The 20221-nt window shown below is 44.7% G+C and overlaps 1 protein-coding gene across 1 annotated transcript in view; it reads right to left on the bottom strand.

Annotated features, from left to right (window-relative positions):
* Positions 1-20221, bottom strand: part of mgat4a (alpha-1,3-mannosyl-glycoprotein 4-beta-N-acetylglucosaminyltransferase A) — a 273579-nt gene that overhangs the window by 145130 nt on the left and 108228 nt on the right. The window lies entirely within an intron of this gene.

Genomic DNA, 20221 nt, shown 5'->3' with positions numbered 1-20221 from the left:
CTGTGTCTACCTTCGGTACAAACCAGCATCTGCAGTTCCTTCCTGCACAACCTACCAACTTGTATGCTTTGGTGACAAGAGGAAGCTTGGAGCACCCAGAGGAAACCAGCGCAGTCACAAATCCATACAGACAGCACCCGAGGTCAGGACTGAACCCAGATCTCTGGCACAGTGTCTCCACTAGCTCAACCACAGTGTTCCCCTTTGCTAATCCTGCCTTGTAGTGGTTCAAAATCTGGGGAGCGAGCGGAGATGAAGTGCGTAGAGAGTAGAGGAGAGTGGCCGACAATGTTCACTTCCCCTCACCTGCTGCCACGTCCTCCTTTCTCTCCCTTTCAGTTTGTTGTACAGATACGATGGTTGCCATGGAGACGCATCCTGGTTTAGTTTAAGTTTAGAGATGCAGCGAAGATCTCGGAGAAAACCCACTCCCCGTGGATTACCGTGGCTTTGTCTGCAACCAGCTGCTCCTCAGAAGGATACAGATCATATTTCAGTCCGCTAGATTAGGAGCGGTACGGGTGGCGCAGCAGTGGCATTGCAGCCTTACAGCGCCAGAGACCCGGGTTTGATCCTGACTACGGGTGCTGTCTGTATGGAGTTTGTACGTTCTCCCCGTGACCCGCTTCTGTTTTCTCCATGTTCTCCGGTTTGCTCCCACACTCCAAAGACATGCAGGTTTGTAGGCTCCATGGCTTGGTAAAATTGTAACTTGTCCTTGCAATGCGTAGGATGGTGTTAAGGGCCTGTCCCACTTAGACCGACTGCCCTCGACTGTAAAATCCGCGGCACAAGCCTGAAAAACCGGGAACTGGAACGGCGAGTGTCAGAGTGGAACACACACACAAACACATTACACAAGGCAGGGTCCAGGGCAAGCGGGGAGAGCGCTGTCTAAAATTCACACGGTGCAAAGCCAAGGTGATACACACACACACCGCGATGAACAGGAAGGTTAAGACGGCTAGCACAGTGTACGGTAAGTCCTTTAAAAGAGGGGGGAGGGGAGTAGGGGGGAGAAGGGGGGAGAAGGAGTGGAGACACTTTTAAGAAGCCAGACAACTTTTAATAAGCCAGAGATACACAGCTGTGAAGTTTAGCGGGCAATTAACATTACCGGTCGGTTCTCCTTGGTTCTGAAAACTCGTGCTTGCTTACGTTTTTTTTGCCCCCAATGAGCCAATGAAAATGCCCGGTCAGCAAAGGAGATTAACTAAAACTACCTACGACTAGCTCGACTACCTGTAGCTGCATGGTGACCCCACTACAGCTGCACCTACGACTACAAAAGTATTGATTTTCTCCATGGCGACCAATTTGTCAACGTTGAACATTTTGTGGCGACCAAACTGAGGCCGCGGCTAGTTCCCAGAATGCAGAATTCTCCTGCACTCGCCTAAAATGTCGTCTAAGCGGGACAGGCCCTTTAGTATGCGGACATCGCTGGTCGGCGCGGCCTCGGTGGGCCGAAGGGCCAGTTTCCGCACTGTATCTCTAAACTAAAGATTGGAAGAAAACCATCTCAAGTTTTTTTTAAAAGGCACATATTACCATACATTGACGTCTACTTTGGGGCCACCTCCTGCACCTACACACAACTGACTGACTTCATCCACTTCACCACCAACTTCCATCCGGCACTCCAATACACCTGGACGATTTCCGACACTTCCCTACCATTCCTTGACCTCACCATCTCCATCGCAGGGGACAGACTCCTGACCGACATACATTACAAACCCACTGACTCACATGGCTATCTGGACTACACGTCTTCCCACCCTGCCCCCTGTAAAGACTCCATCCCCTACTCCCAATTCCTCCGCCTACGCCGCATCTGTTCCCAGGATGAGACATTCCACACCAGGGCATCGGAATCGGAATCCTCGTTCTTCAGGGAACGGGGATTCCCCTCCGCCACCATAGATGAGGCTCACACCAGGGTCTCATCCATACCCCGTAACACTGCTCTCTCTCCCCATCCCCGCACTCGCAACAAGGGCAGAGTCCCTCTGGTCCTCACCTTTCACCCCACTAGCCGCCAAATACAACACATAATCCTCCGCCATTTCCGCCACCTCCAACGTGACCCCACCACTCGCCACATCTTCCCATCTCCCCCCATGTCTGCCTTCCGCAAAGACCGCTCCCTCCGCAACTCCCTCGTCAATTCTTCCCTTCCCTCCCGCACCACTCCCTCCCCGGGCACTTTCCGTTGCAACCGCAAGAAATGCAACACCTGTCCCTTCACCTCCCCCCTCGACTCCATTCAAGGACCCAAGCAGTCGTTCCAGGTGCGACAAAGGTTCACCTGTATCTCCTCCAACCTCATCTACTGCATCCGCTGCTCTAGATGTCAGCTGATTTACATCGGGGAGACCAAGCGTAGGTTGGGCGATCGTTTCGCCGAACACCTCCGCTCAGTCCGCAAAAACCTACCTGAACTCCCGGTGGCTCAGCACTTCAACTCCCCCTCCCATTCCCAATCCGACCTCTCTGTCCTGGGTCTCCTCCATTGCCAGAGTGAGCAACAGCGGAAATTGGAGGAACAGCACCTCATATTCCGTCTGGGGACCTTGCGTCCTTATGGCATTAACATTGAATTCTCCCAATTTTGCTAGCCCTTGCTGTCTCCTCCCCTTCCTTAACCCTCTAGCTGTCTCCTCCCACCCTCCCATCCGCCCGCCCTCGGGCTCCTCCTTCCTTCTCCCCCCCCACCCCCCATCAGTCTGAAGAAGGGTTTCGGCCCGAAACGTCGCCTATTTCCTTCACTCCATAGATGCTGCTGCACCCGCTGAGTTTCCCCAGCAATTTTGTGTACCTTACCAACTCACACTCAAGTTTTGAGATACCACCGGATGCTCTTTATGTAAGAAAAGATCTTCAACTCTCCACTCCCAATGCCAAACGACAAAGTCCCAAAAGCCAAAATCGGTATTACTTTCCATTCCTCCATCTTTATTTCTTGAACACAATGAATGCAGTTCAAAGAATTGAACTCGCATGCTGCAAATAAGAATTTCTCCACCTGAATCAGTTGAACAATTGTCTGCAGGTTCATCGGGAGGATATCAAACCAGAGGCCGTCCTTTTTTTACAACAGTAAAGTACTTGAGTGACCGTAAAGTTCTATTGGACAAGCATATGTTCATATGTCTTAGGTGCAGAATTAAAAATATTCAACCCATACCCTACTGCATGGATCACGGCTAAATTGGTCAGATGTGGGAAATCATTAGTTCATATGTTCTAGGAACAGAATTAGGCCATTCGGCCCATCAGGTCTACTCCGCCATTCAATCATGGCTGATTTATCTTTTCCTCTCAACCCCATTCCCCTGCCTTCTCCCCATAACCTTTGATGCCCTTACGAATCAAGAACCTGGCAATCCTAAAAAAAACTTAAAGACTTGGTCTCCAATTAATTCCACAGATTCACTACCCTCTGGCTAAAGAAATTGCTTTCCAACATGTTTGAAACTAATTGTAACAAAATTGAAGAAAACATCAAAAAGGATGTTGAAAGGTGGTCTTCCATTCTTCTAGACTTCAGTGCCAGAATACAAACGATAAAATTGAATATCCTACCTAAACTACCATATTTATTCTAATCTCTCCCAATTAATGTTCCCCGAGACAAATTCATAGCCTGGGATAAGATGATCTCTAAATTAATTTGGAATAGCAAAAAACCAAGAATAAAACTAACAACACTTCTACTGCCGAAAAGCAGGGGGATGGATTTACCAAATCTGAGGAAATACTTTTATGCAGCTCAACTCAGACCTCTGGCTTGTTGGTGTAGACCTGATTATGAGTCTCAATGGAAAGAAATGGAAAGGGAGATACAGGGTTATCAGACCCAGATTTTGGTGGGAGACAAATATCTGAGAAGGGCTTTAAGACATGCTATGGATCCAATATTAGCATTTACCGTTAGAAATATGGAATGCTATAGTGGAAAAATACAAATTAAAAAGAGGGGTTCACGCATTGAAGTGGGTCGCATATGACTCAAAGTTTAAGCCAGGGGTGTATGATTCAAGATTCAAAGAATGGGCACAAAAAGGCATAATGGCAATGTGTATAGTTTCAGAAAATGGCGAGTTTATGAGCTTCCAAGATTTTAAGTCAAAGTATGGTCTCGAAAACAAAGATTTTTTTAGATACTTGCAATTAAGAGACTACTTTACAAAAGAGATAAGGCCAGAACTAGATGAAACTTCAAATAATGTGATCAAGGTGATTGTGGATGCATACAAACAGAAGGGATCTCGGGTCACCTCTGCTTTCTACCAAGCTCTGGTGGGAAGTGGGGGAGAATCAACGCTCTACATAAAAACAAAATAGGAAGCAGAATTAAAGATTCAAATAACAGAAGAAGAATGGTAACAAATGTGTGACCACAATGTTCATCCACAAGCTCACTAGTATGGAGAGAATTTTGCAGGAAGAATCTAACTTGCTGTTTTATAACACCCAAAATAAAAAGCCGACAACTTGCTGTACAACAACACTGTTGGAGGCTGTGTGGGAGTACGGAGGCAGACCACTCGCATATTTTCTAGAACTGTGTAAAGATAAGGCCATACTGGGAAAATGTTAATGCAGCTGTAAATAATATCTTGGGTTATAAAATCCCAAATAGCTGCCCTGTGATGTATCTGGGGCACATTAAAGATATTGTAAAGATAGAAGATACATATTTGATTAAAGTTTTGCTTGCAGCAAGTAAGAAGGCCATTACCAGGCAGTGGCTTAATGAAAAAAACACAAGACAGGAACAGTGGCTAGAAATTGTGTGAGACATCTTTACTATGGAGAAACTGACATACTTCTTGAGAGTCAAGGAGAATTCATTTGAGAAGATATGGGAAAAATGGACCATTTATTTGAGCCATGACACCAACTAGATAAATGCCGAGCTAGATATGGGAAGAATGTGTTATATAGAACTAGATGGTATGTTTGTGTGAATATTGAAATATCTCCAGATAACTAATCAATGGAACTTTTTTTTTAATTGGGTAAGTGAAACCACATGGTCTTATTCCATTTTTTATTTATTGACCTCTTCTCCCCCCCCCCCCCCCCCCCCCCCCCCCATCTATCTATCTATTTATTTATTTATTTAGATTGTTTTTCTTATTTTGTTTCATTTACGGTGATGGTGTTGCACTGTTTTATATATATCTCTGGAAAAAATCAATAAAAAATTAAATGAAAAGAAAACAATTATCAATTTTCTCTGGATATGCTGGCTAATCTACTATGTTACTCCAGCACTTTGAGTCTATCTTTGAATCAAAACATCAACTCCTTTTTGTTTATTAAGGATGATGCCTGACCTGCTGGATAATTATAACACTTCCTGCTTTAATTAAAATTCCTGAAACATTTATTGTCGGTGATTTAATAATAATTTATAACAAATAATAATTGATAAATTATTTGGAAAGCTTAGCTTTTAAAGCAGCCTTTCCAATTCACTAATGCAACCATCACAAATATGTAAATAGAGCATATTAAACATACTTACTTACCGTGAACTGCCTGTATTTATTGGAATTTTAAGGAGGGCACATTTGCGGGAAAATGAAAATTGCATGAAATAAATCTCTGTCAAGTGTCATTACTATATCAAAATTAATAGCGATGAGAAGATTTTTCAGGTTGAGTAAATCAGCTGAAAAGGGTGAAATTATTTTCTAGGCAAATGCAAGCAGTTCGACAGGATTTACAATACATGGCAATTAGATTTTCTGCTCACAGGCTCATTCATTTTAATTACGTTAGATTCAGCATTTCAAAGTTGAGGATCTACAGTACAATGCAATTTTGCACATACTAATGATTTAAGTCTGTATTTGGATGCATTGGGAACAAAAACCTGGTAATGCCTCAGAACCACATGTTATAATACAAAGCTCCAGCTAACATCTTATATATGCATTATTTTGTTACTAGTTGCATTGTTCAAACACATCCGCAGCTGAAAACTGTCATAATAGTGAGCAGGCTGCTCGGGGAAGTAATCAAGGCCATGTTTATACAATGACCCGCCCTTATTACTTGTAAAAATAAGATGGGTTATATAAGCAAGGAAGTTAATTGGGAGCAATGCATTGGCCAGAATCTGAGCCGTTAACATTGGTGGGAATGTCAGCATGCACCATTACCCGTGTAAAACTGACACCACCCTTTCCTGTCAGATGGAAAATATAAAAGCTTGAAAGCACCGGATTCAAGAACAGCTGCTTTCCCGCTGTTATCAGACTCTTGAAGGGACCTCTCATACGCTAACAATGCATTTCCCATTTTCCAATCCACCTTGTTGCAGTCCTCTCGCATCATTTTACATCTGCACCTTCTCAGTAGCTGTAACACAATAATCCACATTCTCCAGAAACAAGGAACTGCAGATGCTGGTTTAGAAAAAAAGGACACAAAGTGCTGGAGGGACTCAGCGGGCCAAGCAGCATCACTGGAGGACATGGTAATAAGTGACTTTTCAGATTGGGACATTCTTGCCATAGAGGGAGTGCAGAGAAGGTTCACCAGACTGATTCCTGGGATATCAGGACTTTCATATGAAGAAAGACTGGATAGACTCGGCTTGTACTCGCTAGAATTTAGAAGATTGAGGGGGGATCTTATAGAAACTTACAAAATTCTTAAGGGGTTGGACAGGCTAGATGCAGGAAGATTGTTCCCGATGTTGGGGAAGTCCAGAACAAGGGGTCACAGTTTAAGGATAAGGGGGAAGTCTTTTAGGACCGAGATGAGGAAAACATTTTTCACACAGAGAGTGGTGAATCTCTGGAATTCTCTGCCACAGAAGGTAGTTGAGGCCAGTTCGTTGGCTATATTTAAGAGGGAGTTAGATGTGGCCCTTGTGGCTAAAGGGATCAGGGGGTATGGAGAGAAGGCAGGTACAGGATACCAGGTTGGATGATCAGTCATGATCATACTGAATGGCGGTGCAGGCTCGAAGGGCCGAATGGCCTACTCCTGCACCTATTTTCTATGTTTCTATGTTTAGACTGATTGTGCGGGGGTGGGGGTGGGGGGGGGGGGGAAGAGAGAGGAAAGATGGAAAAGGGGAGAGGCAGGACAGAGCATGGCAGGCAATAGGTAGACACAGGCAAGCCCCGACTTAAAATATCACCTATCCATGTTTTCCAGAAATGATGCCTGACTCACTGTGTTACTTCATCAGTTTGTGTCATATTCTGCACTCTGTTTCTTTTCTCTTTTGCATGACATGTACCAACCCATGATATGATCGGCCTGCATAGCACATAAAGAGGTTTACACTGTATCTTGGTTCATGTAACAATAGTAAACCAATCCCACATGCATCCTAAAAGTTACTGATGGTAACACCTCGCTCTTTCAAAATGGTGCTTTATTGCCATATTTCCTGAGGTGCAGTGGAATTCCATTATGCGTACAATTCTGTAAACAAAATCTTACCATACACTAGCACAATCACTCTCAAGCTCTCGAGTGTACGAATAATAGGTTACGCTGAGGCATTGCTGAAGAGATGCCCATTTCTGGCACCTTCTTGTACCCTACAAGTAGGGTTGAAAAGTTATGGAGTCATAGAGTGATACAGCGTGGAAACAGGCCCCTTGGCACAACTTGCCCACACCGGCCACCATGTCCTGGCTGCACTAGTCCCATCTGCCCGCATTTGGTTCATATCCCTTCAAACCTATCCTATCCATGTATCTGTCTAACTGTTTCTTAAGTGTGAGGATAGTCCCTGCCTCAATAAACTCCTCTGACAGCTTGTTCCATACACCCACCACCCTTTGTGTGAAAAAGTTACCCCTCAGATTCTTATTAAATCTTTTCCCCTTCACCTTGAACCTATGTCCTCTGGTCCTCAATTCCCCTGTGGGCAAGAGACCCTGTGCATCTACCTGATCTATTCCTCTCATTATTTTATAGACCTCTCTAAGATCACCCCTCATCCAAAGTAGACACAAAATGCTGGAGTAACTCAGCAGGTGAGGCAGCATCTATGGAGAGAAGGAATTGGCGACGTTTCGGGTCGAGACCCTTCTTCAGACAGATGTCAGAGGAGGGGGTGGGACACCCTTCATCCACGTACCTGTCCAAATGTCTTTTAAATATTGTTATTGCACTTGCCTCAACTACCTCCTCTGGCAGCTCACTCCACATACCCACCACCCTGAGTGAAAAAATTGCCCCTCAGGTTCCAGATAAATCTTTCCCCTCTCACCATGAACCTATTTAGAACTCAGAACCTATGCCCTCTGAGTTAGATGTGGCCCTTGTGGCTAAAGGGATCAGGGGGTATGGAGAGAAGGCAGGTACAGGATACTGAGTTGGATGATCAGCCATGATCATATTGAATGGCGGTGCAGACTCGAAGGGCTGAATGGCCTACTCCTGCACCTATTTTCTATGTTTCTATGTTTCTTAATTCCCCTACCCTGTGCACTTGCGCTATCTATTCCCCTCATGATTTCCCCCTCAATCTTCTGTACTCCAAGGAATATAGTCCGAGACTGGCCGATAGCTCACAAATCTTTTCTGCATTCTTTTCAGCTTAATGGCATCTTTCCCTCAATACTCCACAGTATGTGCAGCCTCACCAGCACATTAGTGTACTCTGGTGGAAACATGTATTTGAATACAAGCCTCAGACAATATTAATGTCTTCTGGGATTTAAAAAGAGTGAAGCTGAAGAACATTTATTTTTGATCAGCATGAAATGACAGATGAATGGCTTCCTTCAGTGCAGTCAATTTTGACCGCCCCATAGTATCTTCATAACTCTACACTACGTATCATGACATGATTTGAAATCAGATTAATGCAGATTGCCACAAGATACTCAGTCAGCTATTTTAAGTAAATATTTGGAACCAATGCCACAGTGACGCAGTAGAGTTGCTGCCTCACATTGCGCAGAGACCCGGGTTCGATCCTGACTACGAGTGCTGTCTGTGTGGAGTTTGTATGTTCTCCCTGTCACCGTGTGGGTTTCCTTCAGGTGCTCCGGTTTGTGGGTTAATTGGCTTCCGAAAATTGCCCCTGGTGTGTAGGATACGAAAGTGGGATAACATAGAACTAGTGCATAGAAACATAGAAAATAGGTGCAGGAGTAGGCCATTCGGCACTTCGAGCCTGCACCACCATTCATTATGATCATGGCTGATCATCCAAATCAATATCCCATACCTGCCTTCTCTCCATACCCCCTGGTCCCTTTAGCCACAAGGGCCACATCTAACTCCCTCTTAAATCTAGCCAATGAACTGGCCTCAACTACCTTCTGTGGCAGAGAATTCCACAGATTCACCACTTTCTATGTAAAAAATGATTTTCTCATCTCGGTCCTAAAAGACTTCCCTCTTATCCTTAAACTGTGACCCCTTGTTCTGGACTTCCCCAACATCGGGGATAATCTTCCTGCATCTAGCCTGTCCAACCCCTTAAGAATTAAATTTCTATAAGATCCCCCCTATATCTTCTAAATTCTAGCGTGTACAAGCCAAGTCTATCCAGTCTTTCTTCATATGAAAGTCCTGTCAATCCAGGAATCAGTCTGGTGAACCGGTATGGGTTATTGAGGGTCGGCATGGACATGGTGGTCCAAAGGGCCTGTTTGCACACTGTATCTCTAAACTAAACAGGTTGCCAACACTAAGATAAGGTCACACTGGATTCAGATTGGACATCTATGGTATAGTTTCAATTGACTGGTTTGTTGGTATTGGTTTATGGATTTGTCTAACCTCTCATCCAAGATGTACCTCTTGACTTCCCAGGTCCTCCCATTTTTAACAAGAGGCGTTAGAAATTCCCTCACGGTACTAATGCCATCATGTCTGCTCACTTGTTAATCTGTACATGCTTTAATGCATTTTACTTTGAAGTTACTCAAAACAGATTTCCTGAAATGGCTTTACTTCAACTTAGTCTCGTGAGAGTGCTGCAGTAATTGCTGTGTTCGGGAGATATATATGTCCATCGAGTCTACTTGGTCTGAACTACAGTGGCATCATGTCATTTGCAGCTTCTTCAGCATTGCAATGCATCAGAGGACTGGCTACAGGTTCAGGTTGTAAATTTGCATGTATGGAGTCAACTTGCATTAAAACTCGTGGTAGCACACCCAGGGCACCCAGCTGCACTCTGGAAGCTGGAGATAATGCAAGGTTTTTGGCACGGAATTTGTTGCAGAACCCGAAAAATCAATATGTAATTACTTCAGTGTGCAGTTCAAGCACCAATGGCCAATATAATTCTTGTGCTTGGAACTGTAGAATTTCAGAAAAGGCAACAATTAAACAGAGGAACACATGAATTAACAGCGAGAATGATCCACAAAATGCCTCGAGTCGACTCCAACATTAGAAAAAATCTGTTGTCAACTCAACTCCATGTTCCCACCAACCCCTGGAACTTTTTCTGTATAACTTCCCCGCACTTTAAAGACTCCACCACACTTTACTTCTTGCCAAGCAGAAAAACACCCATTTACACCAACTTCCCTACTTACTGTCACAGAGACAATCAGCTTCATGCACCAACATGTTACCTCCTATACCATTTGGTTTCTTCAATAACCTTTGAAATGGCACCTTCTCAAACGCCTTCTGGAAATCTACCGCAGATTCCCCCTGATCCACAATATGATATTTTTTCAAAGAACATAAATGATCCCCCACCTCACCCTGAGTACACCTTCAATGCAGTTTGAAGGAAAAGATGGAAAGGAGTATTTTATGGTTTGGACATATTTCTGAGACTGACAACTGGGATTATTACATCAAATACCCACGGGAGAAAAGAGAAAGGGACAAGATAGATCTAAAGTGGCTCTCTGGTCGTGGTGAACATGCAATGAAAAGGAACTGAGGATGCTGGTTTATACCAAAGATAGACACAAAGTGCTGGAGTAATTCAGCGGGCCAGGCAGCATCTCTGGAGAACATGGATAGGTGACGTTTTGGGTCGAGGCCCTTCGGACTAAAGAAGGATTTTGACTGAAACGTCACCCATCCATTTTCTCCAGAGCTGCTGCTTGACCATCTAGTTACTCCAGCATTTGTGGCTATGATTATGAATAGATGTTTTGTGACTGCAAGGCTGCTTATTCAAAGGCTTTGAAGACTTTGTTCGAAGGCTTTCCTTTTCAAGGTGCATCTTGTAGATTTAGATGCAAGTGGGAGAGCCAAAATTAATTAGCTTGTAAAGGAAAGAAATAAAACAGGTGTCATGCCTGCTCATGAAGAAGAAAACTGCAAACTGCAGGGTGACTTCAGAGGATTGGTCAAGTGGGCACAGACGTGACAAATGAGGTTAAATTCTCATCAAGTGTGAGGGAAGAGGGTAGAGGAATCAAGAACCAGAGAACATAGGTTTAAAGTTTGAAGAGCAAGATTTCATAGGAACCCGAGGGGCAAGTATGGTGGGTATATGAAACCAGCTGCCAGCGAAAGAGGTTGGGACAGATACTATAACAGCATGTAAAAGACACTTGGTCTGGTATATGGCTAGGAAAGGTTTGGAGGAATATGAGTTAAACAGGACTAGCTTAGATGGTCATCTTGGTGGGCATAGATGAGTTGGTCTTAAGGGCCTGTCCCACTTGAGCGACCTAATCCACGAGTTCTGGCGAGTTTGCCCTCGACTCATACTCGCAGCATGGTCGACATGAGGTCATAGGAGGTCTTCGTAAGTCTCCTTCATGCTCAAGATTGTTCTCCGCGTACTCGAGGCCTTAGCTAGGTTGCAGCGTTTTTTTCAATATGTTAAAAAATGCCCGCGAGTAAAAAAAGGTCGCCATGGAAAAAAATCGATACTTTTTTTACTCGTAGGTTTAGTCGTAGTAGGTCGTAGTAGGTCGGCATGTTAGTCGTAAGTAATCGAGGGAAGGTAGTCGTAGATAATCTTCAACATAGTCGAAGGGAGGTCAAAGGAGATCGAAGGAGGTCATCTGCACTCTCCACTATACGATGTCCAATTTTCCCGAAGTTAGTCGAAGCTGGTCTTCAACGTAGTTGAAGGAGGTCTTCAACATGACATTTTTTTCAAATTCTCCTAAACTCTTCTAAACTCACCAGTTAGGTCGCCCAAGTGGGACAGCCCCTTTAAGCGGAATGGTACCATTCGGCGTCGCCGTTTGGGCGCCGCCATTTTGGCGCCTCCGTTTCGGGGTGTTAGAGTTAGGGTTAGGGTATGGGTTAGGGTGCCACAGCGGGGCGCCAGTGGAAACCAATTTCCAAACTTGTTAACATAAAGCTGATCTCACTTGCAATATCCGTTGCATAGGAACTTCTTGCAGAGGGTGATGAATCTCAGGAATCGTATCGTATCGTATCGTATCGTAATTCACTATATGTATTGTGACACATGGAACACTTTTATTTATCTGAAGGTATTTACAGAGGTTCGGGTTAGGGTTAGGGTTCTGATGAGTACAGATATTATAAACGGAGGCGCCGAAACGGCAGCGCCGAAAAGTACCCGACCTCCTTTAAGGGCTTGTTTCCGTGCTGTATGCCACTATGACACTTATTACTCTCCCAATGATCAGGGAGTGCAAAAACCAAAAAGAGACAATTTACGAAGTAAGGGAGGATAAAGTGAATTTGTCCATTACACCTTCAACAACACAGTTAAACACCGTACTGATCGGTTGTAGGCTTCGACAGCGGCTGACAGCATTTGTCGAGTTGTAGGCCTTTCAACCACACAACAGCCCCAGGCAATTCCATTTCACCCAAGATAATGAGCAAAATGTCTGTCTGTAAGTGGTTGGACATTGAATGCAAACCATCCATAGCTGTACCACTGCTGTGGGTAAACTAGATTTAGTTCATTGAGCGCCGCAAGTCAGATAATTGGCAAACGTTTTATGTTCAGATTAGAGAGCTCTTATCAACAGCGGGTTCTGGTTTGGCATAATAGATTAGGTGCGAATCTCTCTCCATCTGAATATTTCAGTCAGAGTGACAGTAGCACACATGGCAGTGGGCCAGAGATACAAGATTTTGTGCAGAAGCTAAAAATATGTAGGGATTTGAAACAGGTCACAGAAATCTGGCATAGAAGCTCGGGGATGCAACAGATGGGAATGGAAAATAATTAAAGCTACCTGCAGCACCGCATAGCCTGCTTCTGCAATGAATCACACTGCAAATCATTTAACAACACGGAAGATATTCGAGCTACAAAAGAGTCTGAAGCTAATGTGGTAGCAAGCAGGAGCACATAAGCCTTTGAACAGATTAAATAGCAGTGTTTTTTGCAATCTTGATACTTGCCTTGAGACAGTGAAGGTGCAGAATAAAATTCACCAAGCTCTGCTGCACCTGCTGTCGTGCAGTGTTAAAATATTATCTGCAAATGAAAATATTATTTGCCCTAGTTTATCAAGGGATAAATTTGAAATGTGTGTTGCTTTTAAGGCGGTACAGCGTGGAGACAGGACCTTCGGCCAACCGAGTGTGCGCCGACCAGCGATCACCCGTACACTAGGTCTATGCTACATACTGGGGACAATTTACAGGAGCCAATTAACCTATCAACCTGCATGTGTCTGGAATGTGGAAGGAAACTGGAGCACCTGGAGAAAACCCACACTGTCACAGGGAGAACGTGCTAACTACGAACAGACAACACCCATAGTCAGGATCAAACCCGGGTCTCTGACGCTGTAAGGCAGCAACTCTACCCCTTGCACCACCAAGCCACCCCTGTTAATCAAATGACTCAAATAAATTCAAATTCTACCAACATTTTCTGAAAACTGCATTATCCTGGAACATTTAATTTGCGGGTCAATCACCAAATGGCCCATTTTCAGTGTAAATTGGAACCTTTTGCATATTATAAATCATTAATAATGGCTAACATTATTATTCATGGGTTATGGAACTGGTCCAGACACCTGGACTGTTGACCTGGAGTTTAAATACCATCATAGCAACTGGGAAATTGAAATACAAGTAATGACATAAATCTAGAATGAAATTCTTGTTTCAGTAATGGTGTCATTAAAAACCCAATCTTGTTCACTAACAAGCTTCCAGAAGGAAATCTGCCACCATTGCCTGGCGAGCGTCATTGTGGTTGACCCCAAGTCACTGTGTGAAATGGTCTAGTAAAGGGCCTGTCCCACCAGCATGCGACTGCATGCGGCGAGCGCGACCTAACGTGGTCGCTTGAGCCGTACGGCCTCGCGGGGCCGGTCCCACTTCGATCGCCGGAGCCGTATGGAGTTGTGCGGAGCTGGTCCCGACATCGCGTGGGGCATCGAAAAACTGACACTGTCCAAAAATTCCGCGCGGCAACGGCCTGTCGGCCCTCAGCCACATTAAGGGCGTACGCAGCGTCTTGACGCCGTACGCAGCATCTTGACGGCTTACGCCTAGCGCCTAGACGTCCAAATTCAGTCGGCCCTCCTCCTGCCCAGCTGATTGGTGAGTATGATGTCGGGACCAGCTCCGCACAACTCCAGACGGCTCCGCTGTTGGAAGTGGGACCGGCCCCGCGAGGCCGTACGCCTCAAGCCACCACGTTTGGTCGCGCTAGACGCATGCAATCGCATGCTGGTGGGACAGGCCCTCAAGGCACCTTGGATCAGGGATAGGCAATAGACGCCAGTCTCGCCAGGGGTTTTATTTCACCGTTTGTACGCTTCGTTGTCACCTTCCTTTCATCCAACAATGAACCATTGTACATTTCCTCGTTCATCGTCTGCTTTGATCTGTTCTTTCCGCACCTTACATGGTCTCTGTACACTTCCGTGTCTCGTTTCCCTCTCAGTCCGAAGAATTGAATTGAATTGAATTGAATTGAATTGAATTGAATCCTTTATTTGTCATTCAGACCTTTCGGTCTGAACGAAATGTCATTGCCTGCAGAAGGGTCTCAAGCTGAATCGTCACCCATTCCTTCTCCTCAGTGAATGCTGCCTGTCCCACTGAGTTACTCCAGCATTTTGTGTCTATCTTCGGTGTAAACCAGCATCTGCAGTTCCTACAGTCAGGGGGGTCGACCCACTTCCCATGAAAAGTTAAATAGATCAGATTTTTCAGCGCCAGCTCCTCTTCACTGCTCTGTTCTGCCCCTCTGCACTGGTACAGTTAGAAATAGTCAATTATATGTATTATGAACCAAGAACTGGTAATATTGGTTTTCAGTAGGAGGCCCATCAACTACGGTCTACAGAACCTGGATATAGAGGCATAAATGTCAAAGACAAAGCACTAAACTGCACGGCCCTGGGGAAAATATAACAAAGGACAAGATAAAAGTCATTTTTGGTTTTAGTTGAATGATGGCGACTTGTCTGACTCTCCTTTAAAGCTTCGATAAAGAAGCCTTGGTGGAAGATTACACCTGAATGTTCGCAGTCCAAGTGTGACCAGCTCTGCTGTGTTTAGTTTAGAGACATAGCACAAGAAACGGCCTTACGACCCACAAAGTACGCGCCAACCAGCGATCCGTATACACTAGCTCCATCGTAGGGATACTAGGGACAATTAAAAATGTTTTTAGAAACATGGAAAATAGGTTCAGGTAGGCCATTCGGCCCTTCGAGCCAGCACCGCCATACAATATGATAATGGCTGATCATCCAAAATCTGTACCCAGTTCCGGCTTTTTCCCCATATCCCTTAGCCCTTGATTCCCTTAACCAAAGCTAATTGACCTACAAACCTGTATGTCTTTGGAGTGTGGGAGGAAACTGGAGCACCCGGGGAAAACCCACGCGTTCACTGGAAGAACGTACAAACTCTGTACAGACCGCACCCGTAGGCAGGATCGATCCTGGGTCTCTGGCGCGGTAAGGCAGCTACTCTACCGCTGCGCCACCCTGCCGCACCTATCAGCATTCTGTGTTCACTGAACTGCGGGTGTAGACTTTAATTCAACCGGCATTCCCATTTATGTTTGATCGCGCAGCTACAAGTGCTGCTATTATACTCAATTTCATGTGCTTCAATAAATAGTCTTTCATGGATTTCAAAGAACGCACGCAAGGGGCATGCGCCTCTCACTAGGTACTTGCCAACCAAAGATGGAAAACAAACCTATTTACTGATATTACAATGGGAAAAATGTATTGCAATGAGCTGAAGCCCAATAAAACTACTTCTGTAAACATTGGACTGTAAATTTACCCTCCCTCCAGAGGTGTTACTGCATCTACCAGCGCTCGAGAGATTCTAAAATATCTTCAAATAATTCAACCTTCCTAAATTGCTTACATTTTATTACTGAACTGGCATCAAATGCAAGCATTAAATAAAGATAATGACACTGCGCTATAAATGGCATTGCAGAGTTATGTCCATATGCCCCATTTGATTTCTGTCCCATCTCTAACTGTTTTCCTTTCCCTCTGGGGATTGCACAAATACTACACATACCATGAGCAATGAATGCTCGGGGAGATTAAATAACATTGTGCAGACAACTGCCAAACAATATATTTACTTCTACCCGATTCACAACATCGGGAAAATGATGGATTAGAATAGAATAGAATACAACAAGTAGTACGCTGTTGAAAGAGACCAGAAGAATGAGACTACTATGAAACAATACAAAATAAATGAAGCCCCAATTTTCTCACAGTATATGTGGACATTAACTGACAAGGTACCTTCTGAAAGCTTTGTTCAATGGTATTATCACATACTATATTCCTTTGTCTCTCGAATACGTTGGTGCTTTAAAGCCAGCTTTTAAAAGAATATTGTTTCTAGTCATAGAGTCTTACAGTGTGGAAACAGGCCCTTCAGCCCAACTTGCCTACGCTGTTCAACATATAACATCTATACTCGTCCCGCCTGTCTACGTTTGGCCCATATCACTCTAAACCTGTCCTATCCATGTACCTGTCCAAATGTTTCTTAAACGCTGCAATAGTACCTGCCTCAACTACCTCCTCCAGCAGCTCGTTCCATACACACACCACTCTTTGCTCGAAAGTTAAATCTTTCCCCCTTCACACGAAACCTACAGTATGTCCACTGCTTCTCAATTCTCCTACTCTGCCCGATCTATTCAATAGACAATGGACAATAGACAATAGGTGCAGCAGCAGGCCATTCAGCCCTTCGAGCCAGCGCCGGCATTCCATGTGATCATGGCTGATAATCCACAATCAGTACCCCATTCCTGCCTTCCCATATCCCCTGACTCCTCTATCTTTAAGAGCCCTATCTAGCTCTCTCTTGAACGCATCCAGAGAATCTGCCTCCACCACCTTCTGAGGCAGAGAATTCCACAGACTCACAACTCTCTGTGTGAAAAGGTTTTTCCTCATCTCCGTTCTAAATGCCTTACCCCTTATTCTTAAACTGTGGCCCCTGGTTCTGGACTCCCCCAACATCAGGAACATGTTTCCTGCCTCTAGCGCGTCCAAACCCTTAATAATATTATATGCTTCAATAAGATCCCATCTCATCCTTCTAAATTCCAGAGCATACAAGCCTAGCCTCTCCATTCTCTCAGCATATGACAGTCCCGCCATCCCAGGAATTAACGCTGCACCACCTCAATAGCAAGAATGTCCTTCCTCAAATTTGGAGACCTAAACTGCACACAATACTCCAGATGTGGTCCGATTAGGGCCCAGTACAACTGCAGAAGGACCACTTTGCTCCAAAACTCAACTCCTCTTGTTATGAAGGCCAACATGCCATTTGCTTTCTTCACTGCCTGCTGTACCTGCATGCTTACTTTCAGTGACTGATGAACAAGGACTCCAGATCCTGTTGTACTTCCCCTTTCCCAACTTGACACCATTTAGATAATAATCTGCCTTCCTGTTTTTGCCACCTCTCATGATTTTGGACACCTCTATAAGGTCACCCCTCATCCTCCTGAGCTCCAATGAATAGAGTCCTAGCCTGCTCAACCTCTCTCCATTGCTCATAACTATTGTCAAAAAATATATTTAAATTACACTGATTAATTTCACAATAAAGAACATCATCCTGGCACTAGAAATGTAAAAGTTGCACTTTAAGACAAAAGTTACACTTGGATATATTTATTGTATCCAAAGATTTGAAATTCTAAGGTGCTCAGCCAATCTTCTCCTAGATTTATCTACTACGAGCACAAGGTCAGTTTTACTTGTCTACCCACTTGTCTATAATCCCTCATCCCCGAGACTACTTGAGTAAACTCCTGAATCTTCAACAAAGCCTTCATATTTTCCCTGAAGTGCAATGACTGAAATTGGCTTCTATTACTGCAAGTGGAAGTGGCTTTGAGTTGGAAATGTTGTAGGTAGGTTCATCTTCTTATCGAGTCCACACACAAGATTAGAAGTTGTTCAGCCAGAGCTGAACACACTTCTCGGCATCTGGACACAATGGTGTCTGTCGTGTCGCTTCGTGTCGTGGTGGTGGAAAGATTGATGGAAACAGGGGCGCGACGTGAACGCTCTTTCCTTGACCCCCGTTGGTAGTTCGAAGTGCAGGATTTAGGGCAGCACAGTGATGCAGCGATAGAGTTGCTGCCAGAGACCCGGGTTCAATCCTGTATGGAGTTTGCACATTTACCCTGTGTCTGCGGGTGTTTTTGCTCCGGGTGGTCCAGGTTCCTCCCACATTCCAAACACGTGCAGGTTTGTAGGTTAATTGGCTTCTGTAAAGATGGCCCTAGTATGTAGGATGCAAAACTGGGATATCCCAGATCTGGTGTACAGGTGACACTCGTTCGGCATGGAATCGGTTTTCCAAAGGGACCATTTCCACGCTGTATTTCTAAATTAAACTAAGATATACCGAATCACCACATTGTTCTAACAAAGTAGAGGCATTGATGGGTTAATTTTTGAATGCATCAATGTGCGTGGTCGAGGACAAATCTTCAGAAAGATGCACATCGATGAAGGCAGGTTTGTAGATCCTGGTGTTTAGAGATGTTTGCAAAGTAATTAAAAATAAATAACTGAAATATCACAGTTACTTAAGTATTCAGATCCTTTACTTTGTTGAGGCACCTTTGGCAGCGATTACAGCCTCAAGTCTTCTTGGATATGATGCTATAAGCTTGGCACACCTGTATTTGGGTAATTTCTCCCATTCTTCTCTGCAGATCTTCTCAAGCTCTGTCAGGTTGGATGGGGAGCGTCGATGCACAGCTATTTTCAGGTCTCTCCAGAGATGTTCGATCAGGTTCAAGTCCAGGCTCTGGCTGGGCCACTCATGGATATTCACAGACTTGTCACAAAGCCACTCCTGCATTGTCTTGGCTGTGTGCTTAGGGTCGTTGTCCTGTTGGAAGGTGAACCTCCGCCCCAGTCAGAGGTCCTGAAAGCTCTGGAGCAGGTTTTCATCAAGGATCTCTCTGTACTTTGCTCTGTTCATCTTTCCCTTGATCCTGACTAGCCTCCCAGTTCCTGCCGCTGAAAAACATCCCCACAGCATGATGCTGCCACCACCATGCTTCACCATAAGTATGGTATTAGCCAGGTGATGAGCGGTGTCTGGTTTCCTCCAGACGGGACACTTGGCATTCAGGCCAAAGAGTTCAATCTTGGTTTCATTAGACCGGAGAATCTTGTTTAGGTGCCTTTTTGCAAACTCCAAGCGGGCGGTCATGTGCCTTTTACTGAGGAGTGGCTTCCGTCTGGCCACTCTACAATAAAGGCCTGATTGGTGGAGTGCTACAGATATAATTGTCCTTCTGGAAGGTTCTCCCATCTCCACAGAGGAACGTTGGAGCTCTGTCAGAGTGACCATCGGGTTCCTGGTCACCTCCCTGACCAAGGCCCTTCTCCCCTGATCAGTTTGGTCGGGCGACCAGCTCTATGAAGAGTCCTGGTAGTTCCAAAGTTCTTCCATTTAGGAATGACGGAGGCCACTGTGCTCTTCGGGACATGCAATGCGGCAGAAATTGTTATATACCCTTCACCAGATCTGTGTCTCAACACAATCCTGTCTTGGAGGTCTACGGACAATTCCTTTGTCTTTTTGCTCTGACATGCACTGTCAACTGTGCGGCCTTATATAGGCAGGTGTGTGCTTTTCCATATCATGTACAATCAATTTAATTTACCACTGGTGGACTCCAATCAAGTTGTAGAAACATCCCAAGGACAATCAATGGAAACCAGATGCACCTAAGCGCAATTTTGAGTGTCATTGCAAAGGGTCTGAATACTTATGTAAACGTGATATTTCAGTTATTTCAGTTATTTCT

This window comes from Amblyraja radiata, chromosome 6, assembly GCF_010909765.2.
Source record: "Amblyraja radiata isolate CabotCenter1 chromosome 6, sAmbRad1.1.pri, whole genome shotgun sequence".
NCBI classification, from domain to species: domain Eukaryota; kingdom Metazoa; phylum Chordata; class Chondrichthyes; order Rajiformes; family Rajidae; genus Amblyraja; species Amblyraja radiata.
This window is presented reverse-complemented; position numbering and strand designations above follow the sequence as displayed.